The 18,724-nt window shown below is 43.9% G+C and overlaps 1 protein-coding gene across 1 annotated transcript in view; it reads right to left on the bottom strand.

The window, feature by feature from the left end:
• Positions 1-18,724, bottom strand: part of Cnih3 (cornichon family AMPA receptor auxiliary protein 3) — a 228,087-nt gene that overhangs the window by 118,611 nt on the left and 90,752 nt on the right. The gene's annotated exons all lie outside the window — the stretch shown is intronic.

Here is an 18,724-nt window from a genome sequence, read left to right on the forward strand (position 1 = left end):
ACAGAGCTCTTTGGGGTGGGAGGGTGAAAGGAGAGGGTGAAGGGATGGTGAATGTGATTGAAGTACTTTCTACACAAACATGAAATAGAATAATCAAACCCATTAAAGTTGTTTTTAAACGGTGAGAGGGATAAGAAAGAGTAACAGAAGGGTGAATTTGATAAAGTACATGATGTGCAATTATGGAACTGTCACAATGAAACTGCTTTGTGCAATTAATATATACTAATAAAAATTTTTTAAAAATGTGTCTGTTAAGTCAATAATTCAACAATCTGTGAAAGTAATTGCACATAAAAGGGCAAGTAAAAGATCTTTTCTTTTCTTTTTTTTTTTTTTTTGGCATTACTGGGGTTTGAACACAGAGCTTTGTACTTGCTAGCCAGGTGCTGTACCTCTTGAGCCATGCTCCCAGCAAAGGGCAAATAAAAGAAACCATAGAAGCAAAGAAATACAATATGCCACTTGAAATGAAACAAATAATAAATTCTAAGAGAGTTATTAGAATATCTAAGAAGTTATACAAAATGATTGATAGTCAAATAAGTTGTGAATTTATATAAATCTGCATATCTAAGTATAATTATAACTTAAATGATAAATTATTAAATGACATAACAAACTATATGAAAGCATAATGAATTGTTATATTGTTTTACATTTATTAAATGCTTCAACTTTGCCAAAAACTATTGGCAGAACTCTGTGAACTCAATGTGATTAAAAATTAATACAAATCAATCCAGCTCATTAAATTTCATGTCCAGCCCCAGTCGTCCCTGTTGTGATTCCAAGTGCCACACATGAGGAGGGCCATGTTGGTCTTCTAGCCTCACTGAGGCTGCCAGGTGATGGCAAAGCCACAGATAGTGCCGCCTGCACCAGATGGCAAAGACAGGCACTGGCTGAGCCGAGCTGGAAGTCCAGCACATGTAAGATGGATATTTTCAAGCAACAGTGACTGGGGCATGTGAATAAAGGGCTTTATTCATCAAATGACCTTTTTCCTTGTTACCTGTATTCTTTGTATTTGTATTTCCTCCTGGTACTAACCCATCTTAGATAGCAAAGTCCCCATGCCTTTGATACACAGATGAACCAAAACAGAGGCACATCTGCCCTCTCTGGCTTTTGTACCCCAAAAGGCAAAATTCCTCTGCCCAATCATTACAGGTAACTAGAGTCCACACCTACAGCAAAGCCCACTATTTATTATTCAAAGTAGTCATTTCTACACTACTATATTGCCCTGTCTTGCCTTTCCCATGGAAACCCCAAAGGATAGACTCCCCTCCCTTCTGACCCGCACTGGTTCTTCCCTGTGACACTGTGTGCTACACCTCCTGTGTCTGGGACTGCAAGTGTGGTAACTTTGTTCTCTCAAGCCTCTGCTATATGGCTGCCCCTGACCAACCATCACAAAAACACGTCAAAACAGGACCCATTGTCAACAGAGGCAGACTATTATAGCTCAGATCAGATGTGTGTCAGGGTCCTCTGCCTCCATCTGCTCTAATTCCCACACCTGACAGGGTGGGGACATAAGGCTCAGAGACAGGGTAAGGGGCCATGACCAGGTTCCAGCTCCAGGGTCCTGTCCTTGTGTTTTGTTCTGCTGTGGTAAAATCTACATGACATAGTTTACCTTACCGTTTTATCCATTTTTAAGTGTTCAGTTCTGTGGCAGTGGGTTTATTCACATCATGCAACATCACCATCTTTCTCCAGAGCCCTTCTCATCTTGTACACCTGAAACTCTGTACCCATTATCAATTCCCTGCTGTACATGGATCTGGAGGAGCCCCAAACGCCATTGCTGAAGGCTTGGTGCTAGCCTGTGGCACCACTGGGAGGTGCTGGAGCCTTTAGGAGGAAGTAAGTTCCCTGGGAACCATGGCCTTGGGGGGGACTGTGGGACTCCAGCTCTTCCTGTCTCCCTTTTCTGCTCAGCTGCTGTGAGGTGAGCACCTTTGCTGTCCACACAATGCCCACCATGATGTGCTGTTTCACCATAGGCCCAAAGGTAGTGGGGTCAAGTGACCATAGATTGAAACCATGAGCCAAAATAAAGTTGATTCTCTCAGTTGTTTTGCTGCAGTGACAAAAACAAACTCCTCATCCCCCTGTTTCCTCCATCCCTGGGAACCTTCTATTTCCTGTCTGTGAGTTTGACAGCTCTAAGTAACAGGAATACTACCCTGACATATATCCAACTCTCAACCTTTCTCCCGCTATAACTGGGGCCCTTGCATTAGAGACTCTTGTTCTTTGTATCCAAAGCCTTTCCCAGTGTCTGGTACATAACAGGCATCCAGTGCGTTCAATGAATGAATGATGGATGCACTTATCTGTTCTGGCTAGTACTGAGTCTGCCCCAGGTGCTGAGCAATATGTAGACAGTGCCCACTTTCACCTTTTATCTTTCACCTTGGCGCCCTGCCAAGGACACAGGATACAATCCCTGCCTAAAACAGCTCAGAACCTAACAGCTGTTAGTGCCGCTGGTCACTCTGACAAAAACAGCCATGTCATGTCAAGCACCTAGCACAAGGTTCTGGATGAGTCTGTTCAATAGAGGAGTTTTAAACTGCTGAGCCGATGGCAAGCTAGGCACTTCCACACTCTGACTTTGGGAAGCACTTAATTTCTCCACACCCTGCAGATGTGTAGCAGTTCTGACTCGAAAACCAGACAAGATGGACAGGGTACTGCAAATGAAGGGCCATGGGCGTGGGGTGGGAGAACCTATAACCACAAAACTCTGGAGAACACAGGCTGAGTCCTCCGCCCAGGGGGCGGGTAATGGATGCAGCTTCGTGCTGTGTTCCCTCTCATCTAAATGTCATCTTCCCATGAACGCTGCCTTCAGTGGAAGTTAAGCGCTTTTCCTATTATTAGTACCACTAAACAGGCACTGTAAACAGATTGCAAACAATGAGCCTTTGTCACAAGCACCCATTTAGTTCTGGGCCCTGGCTCCTTCCACACCTGGAGATGTATCATCCATTTTACCAACACTGCCTTGCAGGAAGCTGTTGTGCCGGAATCGTCTCACTCAGAAACAAACCATCCAACTCATTAAATATGAGCTGGCGCTTAACTCGCACAGTCGAGTGGGAAGGTCCATGCCCTCCAGACTTCCCTCTGCCACTGACCTCTCCCGCCCGGCCCCGTGACCCCTGAAGCACAGTCAGTCAGAAACAGGGATGGGCATGGCTGTCAACACGCTGACTCTGTGTCATTTTTCCTTCTGATCTGCTAAATTCCAACAGGAAAGTTCAGGAAAAGCCCTGAAACTTCCCAGCAGATTTGAACTCTCATCCTGTTCCTTCCTGGGCATGAGCAAATGTGCCTTTTTTCAGAACAATCCCAGAGCCCTGTAGGAAATCTGAGATTACTTGGTTTACCCCAAGATCAGCACTGGATCTGATTTTACAGTCTCAACATTGCTGTCATGATTCCCTTTCCTTTTAGTCTGTTCTGACCTCCATTCTCATCTTGCTGACCTCCAGCCCATGTGTTCTACAGAATCTGTTTTTAAAAACTCTGAGACACCACATTCCATTTTATCAGTCCTCACGAAAGATCCTGAAAGCATGGCAAAGATCTCACACATGCATGCACACATGTGCACATGCACACATGTACACAAGCACACAGTGTGTGCTCGTATGCATGTATTCACACATGTCACATAGACACATACGCACAAACACACATGTCGTGCACGTGATAATGAAAACACACAGGTGTACATACACAAACACACATGTGACATGCACATGGGCACACAAACATGCATGTCACCTACATGTGTGGATGTGAATACACGTGTTCTAGCAGACTCACACATGCACAGAGTGAAGTTTTCCCTCTGGGACACAAGCAAGTCCTGGGAGCCTCACCTTGATGAGCTCAGGTGTCATCACGATCCTCCAGGGCAGCTCATGTGTTTATGTGCCCATGAGAGTGGTTTACAAACAGCGACTGTTAGTCAACCATACATGCTGCTCCCTGGGCTCCAGGATCTGGGCCAGCCCCTCCTGTACACTGTCCCATGAATGCTCCTATCTTCAACTTGTGTCTTAGGATCACCATTTTACTAATAAGGAAGCAGACTCAGAGAGGTTAGGCATCAGCTCAAGGTCACACAGTAAACAACAGAAGCAGCTGAAATTCCTGCCCAAGTCTGTGGCTCCAAGCCTGAGATCTAACCCTCCATCCTTGAACCTAAGTTAGAGGCTGAGGGATGCTGGCTTCCTGCAAGGATGGAAGGAACCTGGCACTTAAACCTCGAGAGTAAAAGTACTGCTGCAAAGAACAGCATCGGAGGTCTGTAAAGCCAGAAGCTCTCCAGTTGGGACCATTCTCTACCCATGTCCTGGTGTGCAGGCCCAGAGCAGTTGCCAAGATCCTCAGGCCGATGAGTCTGTGGTCTCTCTTGATTCTTGGAAACGTGCATCCAAGAACTCCTCCTCCTCAGTGAGGCCAAGCTACTCTCGCACACCATTTCTAAGCCCAGAGGTAATCAGAGAGGTTAGGTCTCTTAAATAGAGGGGTCAGGAAGTCCAAGCGCAGAGCCAGTTTCCAAACTCACATTTACAACGGACCCTGGAATAACAGTCCCAGAGCAGTGAGGAATGTAAACAAGGTCACCATGCACAGAGAGCAGCAGATGAGTCTGGAGAAATGCTGTGGAAGAGGAGGGAACATTCAGTAAGTGCAGGCTGCAGGGCCCAGAGTGCCTGTGGTCGCTGAGCATGGAAATGGCCTGTTTGGCTGGAGTTAACAGGAGGGGGTGGGAAATATGGCAGCCTAGAGTGACAACCGGGACTAAATAAAAACAATGTTGTGTTTGGGTCTGCCTTTTCTAGCTGCCTCCCACTTCACGTTTCACATGTGTGGTTCTAAGGTAGGAGGCGTTTCTGAGGCAAGAGCTCTACAAACACTACAGCATTCGTAAGGCAGGAATGAAGCCCCCAAAGTCCACCAGGTTCCAGGCACAGCTGTCACAGTGCAACTGGGGCAAGGGGGTTAAGGCAATGCCATGGGTCCCACCTGCCGTCAAGGCATGTTGGGGTGTGAAGGGAGGGGTAAGACGAAGGCCTAGTGCTCAGGAAGGGACTGACGCCTGGATGAAAAGGGCTTGAGGGTGTGAGTCCAGTCGTTCTCTGCCCTCCGCAGACACAAGCACCAAGCTTGGACTTCCCAGCTCCCCAGAACTGTGCAAAAATAAATGTTGGCTCTTTTTAAGATACCCAGTCCCAGGCATTCTGCAATAGCAGCACAAACAGATGAAGACAGCGTGGATCACCTCTACTGGGCCCCAGATACCCCTGCCACCTGAGAATATCGAGCTATTGTGAGTCAGAAGGTAGACTTACAATGAGGATAAGGCCTTGTTTCTGTAATGTGTCTTCTAAGTGATTTCACATTTGTGGAGCCCGACCGAGAGACTGTGCAGGAGCCTTGGGATCTCAATGACTTCTTGTGGCCTGGGTGTCTGCGCCTGAGAACTCAGCTGCCCTGAGATCAGGCAAGGAGGGAAAAGCCTCCCGCTCTCAGAAAATTGCCCCATGTGTTTTGGGTTTTCTTAGCAGCAGTGATTGGGCAAATGTGGCCTCTCTCATCTCCAGAGCTCAGACTCTCAAATCAATTCTCAGGGGGATCTTGGAAGTTTACAGATACTATGATCCTCAGTAAAATGGCTCAAAAAAAGCAGGTGGGGTGGACAGCTCAGCTAGTGGCTTGGCCCAAGGCTTAATGTCGAATCCCTAAGCACCAGGAGCAGGGCCTGCCAGGCCCACCCTGTACTCCACAGTTAGCTCCAAAGCCTGAGAAGCTGGCCACCAAATTTCAGGGTCTTTTTTTAATTCCTAGGATCAGCACCATCAAGTCAGAGTGAAGAAATAAGTAAGTGTTGCCTAGTGCTGCCAGAAAAATGAAGAAGGTGCAAAAATATAGCTAATTACTCTGAACATGTTGGCAGACACCTCTGCTCATCACAATCCTGGTTGTCTGAATGGTTATTTACATCTAACTAATTTATACTGGGGGAGTCTTAAATACTTTCTTTTTAGGAGCAGCAAAAATCTCAGCAGGAATTACGCTGTTTCTGAAACTTCTTCTGCCTCACCCCTCATTTTCTCACAGGCCTCCGAGTCTAGACAGCTCTGGACCAGGAATCCTCACCAGGAGCCACTGTCATCCTGCAGGAATGGGTGTGAGGCAAGTAGGCCTACAAAAGCCAAGACACTCATAAAACTTGAAATAAAACTGTTGAGGAAAAAAGAAAAGGAGACAGTAGTAGTTAAACATTCTGAATTTTCTCATTCATTCAGCAATACTCAGTGAGGTCACACTACATGTCAGAATAAGCCTGCTGGGCCTTGGGGACACAGTCAAAGTAGCATCCAAAGGTGTATGATATCATCTTCAGACACAGGAGCCACAGCTCAGGGGAGCAGACCTGGGGGATCACTCAGAATAAGGTGGTGGTCAGGAGTGCGTGGGACAAGTGACACTTATACCAGACAACTCAAGCAGCAGTCAGCTGGGCCACAAACTAGGAATATTCCAAAGAAATAAAGTATTTCACAAACAAGAAATGCTTTGTGTTTCTCAGAGTGGTCAAGGCAAATCAAAATGGTGAATAGTGTGTACATCAAATGATAAATGCATTTGCCTTCCTGATAGCTGCCAATGTGAATATTTTTATCAGTCAGTCTTTGTTCCATGACAAAAAGAATCAGTTTCCCAAAAACGAAAGGTTTACATCAGCACTTTCCCCATGCCTTTTAATGAAACATTGTCTGCTCTGGCATAAAGGAGTTGTGATGGAAACAGTTATTTTTTCTCTAGTCCCCAAACAAGACTTAAATCCACTTTGTTCAGAAATCAAGAAGTACTTTGCTGTCTTAAATACTGTCGGACATACGTTGTCTCCCTTTGTTTAAGGGTGTTCAAGGACAAACTGGAGATTCATTGTCAATGAGGAATGTGCTCTTGTCTGCAAGAGGAACTTGAGGAGTTTTTCCTAATGTCTTCCCTCTGTAAATTGTAACACTCTTTTAAAGGGGATAAGTGAATACAAATGAAACTGGAAATTATAATGGAATAACTTTTATGACACTACTAATAAAGGTAATGTCAGCAACAGTAATGTGAAAATATCCTTTTAAAAAATTATCTGCAAAGCTCTCAAAGAACCATGTAGTCAGTGGGATTATTTTCTGGGAAAAGGTTGTAAGTGAGGCTGATATGGAAGACACCAGGTATGGCAGGGTCCACAATATCACATATACTACAACACAGAGAGGCCCAGTTTCAACTCATGTCCTGTTCTTGTTTTACAAAATCTGTCAAATTCAACCTTTCTTATTCTGTTTCCATTGCCATCCAAGTTCCATTACTTTAAAACTGTGTTATTGCACCCACCTTCCATTTCAAGGGTCTTTAACTAGGGAACACAACACGATTGGCTAAAGAGCTTCTTCCGAATGCAGGTTTCTTAGACTGCACACCAGACCTCTTGAGTCAGACTCTCCAGTGGTGGGGATGCAGCATGGGAGTTTAAAATGCTCTGGTTAGGCATCACTAGACCAAACAACCTGGGCTTTAAGCCCAGCCTCCAATGTTGCATACCATCCCCTGGCTAACCACCTCTTGTTGATGCCCCAAATCATCAGAAATTTCCAATGGGGAACATGAGTGCTGATGGTTGGCACTCAGCTACTGGTCCCCATATGCAATTAGGTGTTGACCCTCATTCTCCCACAATTCAGCCAAACTTGTTCACTGTTTGGTTGACATTTCCACTCTTGAGCTGGGACTTAAGCCATCCCCTCACCTGCAATATCCTATTGACATATCTATCACACACACTCCGGATCTTTCAAGACGCACCCAAGCCTCCTAAATCCTTCCCTAGTCACTCATGACTCTGTTCACTGCCCACTGCCAGAAACGTTCTCTCCATCTTCTGGGTTCATATGGCTCTCCATTTTTGTCTGGAGGTTGTATGAATGAAACACAAAGGTGGGGAAATGCCTAAGAGCAGGATTCAGGAGCCCCAGAGTAATTGCTTTACAGGGCAATGTTTTTAACAGCATATGTGAGTTTTAAATTCTCCATAGCCTACTCATAGAGCCCACCAGGGCCCCAGGAAGTTGTGTGTAGGTATTCCAAAGCTCTGTCACCCCAGTATATGTTGTGTTCCCCAGAAACACATTAGCTGGAGTCACATGGCTGAGTAACACAGAGAGAGGGGAGTCAGTAAAGATGTTTGAAATAGCAAATAGAAAAATAACCAAAATAGTCAAATTCTTCTCCCCTACCCACCCCCCCATTAAGAGCAACTTAGGCAAATGGCAGTTCCAAACCTACAAACTTGCAGATCTGACCATCTCAGTATCTAGAAAAACAACGTCCTCCAGTTGGCCAGACTCAGCCTCCTTGGAAGTTTCCTTTGAACAGCTCTGATTCCTGAGCCTGTGCCTATCCTGACCTCAATAGGCTCACGAAAGTACATCTTTCAAACACACACTCCCATTTTCAAGAGGAATTTGGGATGAATAACATTTCCTCTACCTCATTACACTCGCATACAAGAGGAAATTCTGCAGTGACTCATCAGGTGTGATGTACTCAAGGTCCATTATCATTATTTTAGATTAAAAGCTAGCTGGTAGCTATGTCATGGAGGAAGATAGATGATAGACAGACAGATAGATAGATAGATAGATAGATAGATAGATAGATAGACAGATAATAAATGATAGATAGATAGATAATAGATGATAGATAGATAATAGATAGGTGATAAAGTTCTTTTCTATCTTCATGTAACATGCTTGTCACAGACAAATCCTACCAAGTAAAAGCCCAACCACATCAGTTTCTTCACATGATAAGAAAATGTTTGCCTCTAAAATCGTGTTAGAAAAAAAATAACCGTGTTGGTACAGGAACACACTTTAAGGTCTAGCTATCTATGGCTACCTGTGAATTGTGATAAAAGAAATAAATAAATCCAGGCACAGCTGGAGGAGGCACAAAGACAGTACAATGGTCACCTCAAGCACTCAGCACATCAAAGCCAAACAGGTGACTTGCGCATTATCTTATGAATGAGAAAACAAAGCTGTCTGGAAGCAGAACATTTTCCAGCCCTCCCCACAACCTCCCTGCTTCCCCCTTGTCATCATTTCTCATATGGCACATGCCCACCCATCATCTCTATGATAAGAATGCAATGCTAGCACTTCACACGCCACAGCTGACTCCAGAGGTGGGAAAAGGCACCAAGGAAATGCACCTCTAGTGACCTTCTGTCAGAATTCCAGAGTCTTCATCCCATAGGAATGTGAACTAAATAGTCTGTCTTTCAAATTCTAGGCTTATAAGTGACTCAAATGTCATACTTAAAAATCCTTAGCAAAGGCTTGGCAGAGTGGCTCAGGTGGTAGACTGCCTGCCTAGCAAGTGTGAGGCCCTGATTGCAAACCCCAGTGCCACCAGAAGACCCAGGTTTGAGTCCCAGAACCACTTTTTAAAAAAATCTCATCAAAAATGCTTAGTGAAGCAGATGAGCTAAATATGACTTCAACAAATCATGTCCCAAGAAAAGAAAAATGCTCGGGGTGCGGTGGCTTACATCTGCAATCCCAGCTACTCGGGAGGTGGAGATCAGGAGGATCGTGGTTCAAGGCCAGCCCAGGCAAAAAGTTTGTAAGACCCCCTATCTCAACAAATAAGCTGGGCATGGTGGCATGTGCCTCCAGCTATACAGGGGGCCTGTAGGTAGGAAGATTGCAGGCTGAGGCTGCAAAAATCAAGATCCTATTCAAAAAAGAACTAAAGCAAAAAGGAGCTTGGAGTTTGGCTCAAGTGGCAGAGCACTTGTTTAGCAAGCATGAGGCCCTTAATTCAAACCTCAGTACTGCCAAAGAAAGGAAGGAAGGAAGGAAGGAAGGAAGGAAGGAAGCAAGGGAGGGAGGGAGGGAAATGAAGGAAGGAAGAGACAAAGAAAGAGAGAGAGAGGAAAGTCAAGTAATGGCACAGAAGATGACAGTTCTTCTCTCCCCATGACATAAACTATATGTGTAGCACCATTTTCAAAGTAGCACAATTTTCTTCCCTTACGGGAGCATATGAGATGGTCATCAAATGATTAGGGCTCTTCTTGCTATGTTCTCTTTTGATTTTTCTCTCTCCCCTTTTTTATTGTTGTGCTGGGTGGGGGTAAATTATGGCATTTACAAAAGTTCTTACAATATATCAAATATGTCATACTTGAATTCACTCTTCCTTCATTCTCCTTTATCTCCCTCCCCCCATTCCTGTTACATTCTTAAGAGCAGTGGGTTATTTGTTCTGTGTCTGAGTAGTATTCCCAGTGAATTAGTCAAAATGTGTAGTTAGGTTAATCAGCAGATGATCCTGAGAGTGCAGCAGAAGAGTGAAGGGTTTTGGACAAAGGGTAGAAGGAGAAAAAGAGAATGGTGACTTCCAGTCTCTTCCCCACAATGATGCCTTTGTTACTTCAAGAAGGTCTGGTGAAAGATGGCAGACTAAAGACACCTGCCTCTGCTACCTCTGTAAACCCCACAAAAACCGTGAAGCAAATAAGGAGAACAGGACAAAGACAAAAGCAACATTGGGATGGAAACTGGGAAACAGATGGATGGCTGACTTGGAAGACCTAAAAAAGCCAAGTCCTCAGCTGGTCCCAGGTACTTTTGGGAGGGGGTGAATGTGGGGCCTGAACACAAGCGTCTGACTGGAACTCTATTTGAGACACAGTTGGACCTCATCCCCATTCCCTCAGCTGCACACAGTGGCTGAAGACTAGAGGTTGCTCTCTGGGGTATAAAACACTGGTTACTGTGCCTGATTGAGCAAGGGGTAGTGAAATAGAGGATTTGCTGGAGAGTTACAGACTGACCTTGAGACCCCACACCTCCACCACACCAGGCCTACTTCCACTTATTTCAAGACTTTGTTGGCCAGATTTCTGTGCTCTGAGCAGGACACTGGAGGTGCAGTCTCTGAGGAATCTGATCCCACTAAAAATGACCTGAAGACACTAATATCAAGAGGTCCCCAAAAGAATGCTACACTCCAGATATCCTCAAATAAATGCTCCCCTGATCGCCCAGGAGATGCCCACAAGCCTGCCTGCACACTGTGCAAGTGTCCTGATGACCCTAGGAGGTCCTCCCCAAACGTAAAAGGAGTCAGAGTCAGTGCAACATGTGAGGGAACCCTCTAGAGGGAAGGACAGTGGCCAAAACAAGCAGAAAACAACATCTCAGCAGAAACAGAGCTTATGAAAACAGAAATTAAAAACCAAACAACTTATGTGCTTAGAAATAAAAACATGGTAAAATGAAAATCCCAAGGGAAAGAAGTTAACATTGAAGAAAACTCTCAGAAATATAGCCAAAGGTAGAGATGGAAAACTGGAGAAGAAAAAAGAAAACAAAATCAGAACTGTTCTGAAGGAGATTTCGGAGCAGGAGGGAGCAGCTCTCTACCCACTACTCAGAAAAGACATCACTAAGGTCTCCCAGGATGGGAGATGTGGGTTTCCAGACCAAGAGCCAAACACAGCAGATGAAAATAGAAACATACACTGTGAAATTTTACAGTATTGTGAATAAGAGAGAGCAAAAGGGGGTGGTCAAGTTTCAACAAAAGCATAAAGAATCCGAGAGACTGGCTGGGCACAGTAAGGCAGGAAATGACTTGAGCCCAGGTGTTCAAGATCACCCTGGGCAGCATAGGGAGACCTTGTCTCAAATCAAAGGAGCAAACCAAAGAGTCAGAAAGACATGGAATTCTCAGTAGTAGTGCTGGAAACTAGAAGATAATGAAGCAGCAAAAATGTTTTCCAGCCCAAATTTTATGCAATCAAAGTATAGTTAAGTGTGTGGAGGTAGAACAAAGAAATTTACAGACATGTAAGATCTCAAAACACTTCCCATGCAACCTTTCCCAGGAAGAAAACGACGTGTCCCAACAAATTGAGAGAACTGACAAAGAGGACACCGGATCCAGGAAACAGAATCCAACACAGAAGAGAAGCAAAGGGGCTCTCTGGGATGACGGTGGAGGAAGTCCTTGAGGTGGGATCTTAAGTGTTCCCAAAGGCCTGTGCATTAAAGGTTTGGTTCCCAGCTTAATGTTACTGAGAGATGGTGGAACTTTTCAAAGGAGGGGCCTAATGAGAGGGTTTAGGTCATAGTGGGGTGGGTCCCCCGAAGGGGACATCTTGACTGTGAGGTGAGTGGTTTTGGTCTACCATGCACTCTCACCATGGCCTGCTGACCACAGATAAGAGTCCTAAAAGCAATGGGTCAACTCATCCAGAGACTGGAAACTCAAAACTGAAAGCCAAATAACACTGTGGCACATACTAGCTTAGGCTACAGCAGGCCAGGGAAGCTCATGGAATCAAGATGAAATTCATGGAAATGCTTAATTTGTTTCAGTTCTAAAAGCAGATTTATACATTGGGAGTAGGTCGGGGGAATGACTTAATTGTAAATGCAAAGAAAGCTAACTAACCAAACAGAAAAGGCAAATATTAACTTCAGAAAAAAATCGTTTTACAGGAAAGAAAAAGTATGATAGTATACCGAAAGGCTCAGTTCACTCGAGTCGTAAGAATGCAAACTCTGAATATTGGTCTAATCATGTGTAAAGGGTCATCTCTCTTCCTTTGTGGGAAATAGCAGACTTTTCTTAATATCAAATTAGGAAAGAGCAGGATGGGCATGCTGCTTAGAGATACGGAGTTTAGTGCCAAAGTATTTTAAGCACTTACTTCCACGGGCAGGAAATGGGGGAGAAGTTAGTGGAAGGAGGACCTCTCTCATTGACTCTTTAAACTATGTCCACATGAAACTTTGCTTTGTACAAAACTATTTTAAGTAAAAAGAAATTTTATGAATTCACCCTTGTGTATTTAATGTCTACTGGCTGAGAAAGAGCATCATAAAATGTTCTTCCAATAACACATTTAAAGTATGAAACACAATTGATTCATTCTGTCATTAGAGAGTTATGTTAAAAACAGACTCATTTGTGTCTTTTAACAATGTTAGAATTTTTTGAATAACAAAAAATTCACAAGTTTTGTCAATTTTGTTGACATTAATTGCCAAGTACTACTGATTTTGTTTGATAGCCATGAGTCAATTGAAAACGGGCTCTTTTGTTACGATCTTAACTATTAATATTAACTCTCAGATTACACATTACACTAACAATATTATAAGGGCCACAGAAAGCTAAGAAAGGGTTAAAGCAGGCGATAGGGCTTACAGAGGCCTTCCTGAAAGCAGGAGCAGAAAGCCCTTACAGATGGAAAGAGTCACTACAGGTGACTGGATGAGACACCAACAATGATCCCAGTCACCAGCTGTGAGGCATCAGTGCTGTCAAAACCTGCAGTTTAGGTGCGATGTCACTTCAAGTCATAGAGTTGATTTCAGGCTTATTGGATCTGGACAAATTTGGGTGGGTTATGTCAAAGTTTGTGTCAAGATTTGAGTGAGTTATGTCAAACAGCAGGGGGATCCAGTTGAGTGGAAGCTTATGGGTTAGAGCTGGAAGTCTGTCACCTGTCAATCTATGATATATGTATCTCATGGTCTGATGCCCCCAAACCCCAGTGCTAGGTGTTGCTCCTTCTATAAATGCAGGTGATGGGGTTGCATTATTTTTAGGTATAGTGTGTTTGATAAGTTTGTGGGCCTGGTTTTTTAATATAGGTTTGATATGGTCATATGTCTATGTGTTTCCGACTTATAGATGGTAATCTTTCTTTTATGTAAATAAGTTATTTATCAGTCTGTTTCACGGTTTGTACTACACAGATGGTGGTGGTTTAGTTGCACAAATAAGATGTAGAGTCATCCTGCCTCAGCATTTGCACTCAAAATGAAACTTCTGCTTTTTATAAAATGAAGTCACTCCGGACAAGGCCCAGCCTGAAAGCCACCGCTCTGTACAATGTGGAGGAATTTTGTAACAGGGTCCAACCTGATCTCCACACATTCCTAGACAGAGCTCGAGGAATAGATGGGTTTCTCACACAGGCTTTAGTAGTAAAGAGACAACCTCGCTAAGACTCAGTTTCCTGTAATTGGCATCAGTGATTGCTCATTTGTCCTCCGAGTTCTGTGAGAGCCATCTTTGCAATCAGGTCCCTTTCATATACACCACTTTGACCAGGTTCTCACTGTTGCACCCAAATGTGTCCTGAGGAAAATAGCAAAGGGGTGTACACAGCTAAAGTTGCACAGTTGCACACTTGGTGAACAATAGACATAGGTTTGGAACTAGTCCAAGGCCATTCCACTGTGCTACAAACTTATAGACTCAGTTTTGTCTCAGAGACTGAGTAACTTCCAAATATTAAAATAGTCTGTCTTCAGGAATGTCTGGCCTACTCAACTCTTCCCATGACAGTGGGGCCACTTAAGAAATGTGAGTTTGCAAAGGCAGGAGATGAGGTGTTGCACATTTTCTAGTGACCAGAAGCAGCAGCTCCTTTTGCTATGTCCATAGGAACCCACAGGCTGGTTTCTCCCAACCACAGACCTCTAGAGACTAATAGCAAATGGTCTGGCATACATGCTTTTCATAAACAAATACACTATTAAAATGTCCCCCCAAAAAACCAAGTAACTTCTGTACCTGTGTAGGAAGGGACACAAACAAGAATGATCATAGAAGTCCTGTCTCTAATTGTTTTTAAAACATGGAAACAGTCCAAGTGTCCACCCAAATCAGAATGAATAAATACACTGTGGTATAGTCACTCAATCTAACACCATACAACAATGAAAAGAAATTAGTTACAGTGACACACAATAACGTGGATGAACTCAAGGTCAAGTTTTGAGTGAAAAATGCATGTTGCAGAAAATACATACAGTATGACTCCATTTCTATACTGTCTAAAGATGTTCAAAAGTTAGAAAAATATTCCTTCTGGAATACAGCAAAGAGTGAAAGGTTATTTCAGAAGGGATGTGAACAATAAACAACATTCATAAGAATGGCTGAGGAGGAGTGTGGACTCTAGGATATAAGTGTGAAGGTGATGCTGACACAGTGTTCACTCCACACATGTCATTCGTGGTTATGAATTGTCTCATGAAATCCACTCAAAATGGCCAATGACTGACCAAGTCAGTCTCATCCTTCACTATAAATATTTTAAAACAAATTTGAGCAAAAGTAAATGGTTTTCTCACCGGTATGTCAAAGAACACCACAGGACTGGACTCTGTTCAAAGTCAAGGACTGGCAAGGCTCCACTCCTGGTTCCCAACCTTGTAATCCCCCAATCGGCATCATCACCCTTTCCCTGACCTTGAGTTCTACCTCTATGGTTCTCTTTTTTGGGGGAGGGGGAAGTACTGGGATTTGAACTCTGGGCTTCACATTTGTTAGGCAGGTGCTCGACTACTTGAGCCACTTTAGCCCTTTTAGCTCTGGTTATTTTGGAGATAGGGTCCCCCTTTTTGCCCAGGCCTGCCTGGTCTGCATTCCTCCTATTTTATGCATCCTGCCATAGCTGGGGTGGCAGGCAAGTGCCAGTATGCCCAGCTTTTTTCTGTTGAGATGGGGGTTTCACTAATTTTTATACTGGGTAACCTCAAACCATGTTCCTCCTAATCTCAGCCTCCCCAGTATCTAGAATTACAGGCTTGAGACACTGTCACTCTGCTTGTGGTTCTCTTTTTAACTAGAAAAATAGTCTTTTTGTGAAAACCATTAGAGAAGCCTATGCTAGAAGAAGTAACAATCAACCAGAAAGGTGTCCTTTATCTCCACATTCCCATTACAAATCCCTAAATCAGCTTAAAACATCTGTCACTCAAAAGAGCCTCAAACCAAAGAGAGTTCAGGTAATGTGAACTTGTGGCGACAAAGATCTGGCAGGGGTCCTCTGCCTGCAGGGTTGTTTTTCCCTTTTTCTTTCACAAGCATGAAGAGGCTTGGAAAACAAAACACCCAAGCTTTTATTATTTCATCCAACAGACTTCAGAGAAGTGGCATGCAGACAATCAAATTTCTGAATTAAGGAAAACACAAGGAAAACCCCAGAAGGCCAGACAAGGGCCACGTTTTTGTTGAAGTTAATGAGTGACAAGGGTCAGAAGAAAAAGAAAAGTTTCTGGCCCAATCTTAGCAGTGTGGGGGAAGCAAATAATAACCAAGACATCCCTTCATCTGCTCAAACATTAAGCACCTGTGTCTCAGGCTCTGTGCTGGGAAAAACAGACAAGAGTCCCTGCTAATGGAGAATGCAGCTTATTAGAAATAGCAAGAAGCATATCTGTGCTATCTGGTGTGAGGGGGAGGCAGGAACTGCCAGCCTTCCCAGAGGAGCAGCATCCACGCCAGAGGCTAAGAGGAGCTGGACTCAGAGGGCTGAGAGAGGTGAAACGGAAGAAAGCTGCATACCAAAGAATCACAGCATACTGAAGAACCGTAGGTAAAAAAAGTCTGGGATAACAAATGCAAGAAGGGCAGAGGTGCTGGATTCATGGCTCCCCAGCTTAAGGTGCACTTTACATACCCAGAAAATGTACAGCTTGTAGCTTCAGATCAGAACTCAGGATTCATCCATCAGCCTATATATCTCACAGTGCCTTGCACTCTGGTGGCAGATAAGATACAGGCTGGGAGGTCTGACTCTGATGGAATGGAGATTCAGGGGACACGGCCAAACAACAAAAACCTAAACCATGATTACAAAACTTAACAAAAAAAATTGTAAGAGAAACATGCACACTCACTCGGATCTAGTACTCTCAGAAACTCCTCCATCACATATGGAGAGGAGCCCCAACCACTACCAAATCAATTGGAAAAGGGTGACCAATTTTAGAGCCTGCTTGCTACTGAGGAAACCTCTGATGAGGTGAAAAGCCAGACTTTTTAGATTTCCATATGTGCTTGAATAATGCCTTGGGGTGGTTTGTAATGTAAGACTGAAGATGATGGGATTGGTGGCCAATGTCTGCCCCTCACTTATTCAGCCCTAAACTGTCCCTGTTTTCCATGGTAGCCACTCTGACCCTTTAGCAGACCTGTTAGGAGTCAAATAAGCTGTATCTAGCCAGGTATTGTTATACATTTGTTTTCTTCTTACAGACAGAACCAGTCTGGTGTAAGGCAAAGCTGGGCAGTCCAAACCAGCCCCATGGCCCAAGCAGCTGCAAAAGTGCAGAAGGGTGGCCCTGCCATGTGTAAGGAAATATAGGCCCCAAAATGACCATGTGGAGAGGAGTGATCTGGCCAAGAGATTCTTTATTGCTGGGTGGGAGAGGGAGAAAGCAGAGAGAGAGAGAGAGAGAGAGAGAAAAGGGCAGGGGCTTAAATACCCTCAGTGGGACTCAACATGGTCTGATTGGTTAGGATCTTATGGTTCATGCTGATTGGAGGTTGGGGCAGAAGGAGGATTCAAGCTAGACTTGAGGCAGGACCCTGACCCTGGGAAATGGAAGCTTAAGGGTACAGTAAGAACCGAAACCTATCGGCGCCATTATTGCCAACATTCCTCCCTTTTTTGTTTGTTAAGGAAGGGGGGGCGTTGTGTTGTGTTCGCTCTGGCTTCGAGCTGGCAAGGGGTGGCGTAGGGAAGGGAGGGTTAGTTGGCAAACAATGTTGGGGTGCTGAGCCTCATGATGGCGTACACCCAGGCTCTGAAAATGAAGATTTCCTCTTCCCTGAAGTTGAGGAAGGTCCCTTGTAGCCATAGGTCATAAAGAGTCTCGAGCCAATCCTCCGACCTCCGCATGGTGGGTGTCAGCCAACTATCCTGGCGTTTTGGAGAGGTTGGTGTCCCTGGAGGTACAACTAGTTAAATTTTTGATTAGCAAGAGCAGACATGCAGTATAATACAAAGGGAGGAAGCTTAAGAATAGGAGAGCAAGAACACAGGCATCAGGAAGGGCATTGGCCAGGAGAACCACTGTGAAATGTTCCCTAGACAATTTCAAGAGTCCTCCAACTACAGAGAGAGAAATGGGTGGCCATACATTATCTAAGACCCAAATAAGAATATTAGGAGGAGCATAAAAAGGTGTCTACTCAGGGACTACATACCTAGGAACCTAAATTCTGCAAAATCCTATAACTGCCAGGAAAGCTGTAAGCTCTGTTATGGTATGGGGGTTGGGAAACGGCTGTAAGCTCTTTTATGGTATGGGGGTTGGGAAACGGAAGATTGGGTTGATGCATTTATGACTCAGGGAGTGAGTCTGTCCCTTTAAGGCCACACCTAGGTAGGTGACCTGTGGGAGGCAGGGACTGTCAGGATTTAAATGTAACACTATTGGATAAAAGAGAGCTTTAGCTCATTATTTTATATAAATTGACACTTTAAAACTTTTAAATGTTTGTACCATATTCAGATAACACTGTTACAAGGTGGTCACTTAAGACACATAAGCAAATATGTAAATGAACTCTGATTTAGTAGTACTTAAAAGCTTGACAAGATCAGCAGAAAACAATAATTTCTTTGATAAAATCTTTCTCTGTAATGGTTTTTTTGTAGATGTTACTCAGAGCAGAACAAAATTAAGATAACCTTGCTATTTCATAGACATAGAGGATTTGATTTTAGTTTGACATGACCCTAAAACTCTTTTAGGCAACTCTTAGATTATATTCAACTTTAACTTTATCACACACT

This window comes from Castor canadensis, chromosome 11, assembly GCF_047511655.1.
Source record: "Castor canadensis chromosome 11, mCasCan1.hap1v2, whole genome shotgun sequence".
In the NCBI taxonomy this organism is placed as follows: domain Eukaryota; kingdom Metazoa; phylum Chordata; class Mammalia; order Rodentia; family Castoridae; genus Castor; species Castor canadensis.